The sequence below is a fragment of the Triticum dicoccoides genome, chromosome 2B (genome assembly GCF_002162155.2).
Source record: "Triticum dicoccoides isolate Atlit2015 ecotype Zavitan chromosome 2B, WEW_v2.0, whole genome shotgun sequence".
Taxonomy (NCBI): domain Eukaryota; kingdom Viridiplantae; phylum Streptophyta; class Magnoliopsida; order Poales; family Poaceae; genus Triticum; species Triticum dicoccoides.
Window position 1 is genome coordinate 442891217 of NC_041383.1, and position 2063 is coordinate 442893279.

At 47.5% G+C, this 2063-nt stretch overlaps 1 long non-coding RNA gene across 1 annotated transcript; it reads left to right on the forward strand.

Annotated features, from left to right (window-relative positions):
- The first annotated feature begins 617 nt into the window (after positions 1-617).
- Positions 618-1764, forward strand: LOC119364117. The gene is made up of 2 exons (XR_005174676.1): positions 618-1166; positions 1491-1764. It is a non-coding gene; the product is annotated as an uncharacterized LOC119364117 (long non-coding RNA).
- Positions 1765-2063: the final 299 nt, after the last annotated feature.

The following is a 2063-nucleotide window of genomic DNA, read 5'->3' on the forward strand; positions in this document are numbered from 1 at the left end:
CTCCCCAGCAATGGCACCAGAAATCCTTTTTGCTACCTCTGGAGTTTGCGTTGGTTTTCCCTTGAAGAGAAAAGGGTGATGCAGCAAAGTAGCACAATTATTTCGCTCAATTTTTAGAACCAAGGTTTCAATCCAGTAGGAGACAACACACAAATCACCGAATACCTGCACAAACAATCAACAACTTGCACCCAACGTGATAAAGGGGTTGCCAATCCCTTCACGGTCACTTGCAAAAGTGAAATCTGATAGAGATAGATCTTTCCGTAATGATAAAGCGATTATTGCTTCTGCCCGCTTGCTCACCGTCGTCGCGCTTTTGCAAAAAAGTCCTTGACGTTTTCTAGAATCAACCCACCGTCCAATTGATAAGTCAAGCCGAAATGATATGTGAAAAAAAAAAACACCGAGATGACCCACGACCTACCTCCCATCTCCACCTCCAGCACCAGCGTGCCGCCACCCCCTGCCACGGCGCCAGCAATTATCACTTCTGCCCACCCGCTCACCGTTGTCGTGCTTTTGCAAAAAAGTCCTTGATGTTTTCTAGAATCAACCCGCGGTCCAATTGATAAGTCAAGCCGAAACGGTATGTGAAAGAAAAAAAACACCGAGACGAACCACGACCTACCTCCCATCTCCACCTCCAGCGCCAGCGCGCCGCCACCCCCTGCCACAGCGTCGTGCGCCGCTGGCCCTGACTCCTCCAACGCTCACCGCCAGCCCTAATGCCTCCGCCGAGCGCCGCCATCGCCTACCCCGCCGCCGCTCGCACCCCTACCCGAAGTTCCCTCGAGGCCCCCACCCCTGCGGCTTTGCACCACCGGTGATAGTCTACGCCGGTGCCGCACCTTCCCCTAACTCCTCTCTCTCCTCCTCCTCCTCTGCTGCATCCACTCTCCATTGGTCGGTCAACTCCCTCGAGTCCCATCCCTCCCTTACGCACAGGAGTGCCTCCTGATCCTTCCCTTTCTCTGTGTGTGTGTGTGTGTTCGATCCGGATCCACCCCTTTTCTGTGTGCAGCACAAAGGAGAGCTCGCTGTTGTGGTGGGCCTTGACGGTGGCAAGCTGGAGCCAGCTAGGTCCTATCCAACGAGGGTCGTCATGGCCTCCACCTTTGCCCTGTGACTGCGTCGCGACCATGACCACTACGTTGACAATAAAGGTACTGCTGCCTATTCCAATTCCCTTCACAAAGAATGGCATCTGGATTGTGCACTTGTACAACCACTGCATTGTTTGTACATGTGAATTTCAATGGTAGTTATGACTGATAAGATGGGTCAGCCATGGATGCAAAGGGTAAAGAGCTTCAGATTTTCCGTTGCTGCTAGCTATACTCTGTTGTACCATCTGGTAATGCCAATATAGTGGTTGTATTGTTTATGATTGCAGTTGAAAATAGATAGATGAATGATTTCAAAAATTGGATTAAGCTCTACGGCAAGTTGTGTTCCCAACTTTTACTCTCACTGCCTTCTTACTTCAGGGCAAATCTTCCCAACAAAAGGCATACCAGAGGCCTCTCTTTCAATGTCTGAAGATTGGTTATCTCATAACTGGCCATCAGAGGGAGAATTTTTCAGCTTCATAATCTCCTTGTAAATACCATCATCTCTGTTCCCTCATGCCCACTTCTTTTACATATTTACATTTTTGTGTTGGCATGTTCTAAAGCAGCTGCACTTTTCTTGTCCTTGTGAGTAAATTGTCAGAAATCTAAAGTCATGGGCAAATGAATTGTTTGATTCAGTGCTTTGCCATATCAAGAACAGTATTTTTCTAAGTAGCTCATGTCATTAATTTTTTTAATAATGATGCAGATGAGATGTACTCAAAGGTATGCAGATGAGTATTTTTCGTAGAATAGGTAGTGGTAAATCAGCTCTCATGCATGCCCTTTTCCGTATCATGTCTCCTACCATCGGTTAGATAATAGTAGACATTGTCGACATTGGCACCATTGGGTTGTACAATCTGAATTCTAGATTGGCCATTATCAATGTGCGATTGAACTGTGAGATACAACCTTGACCCTCTAGGAGAGTACACTGACAATCAA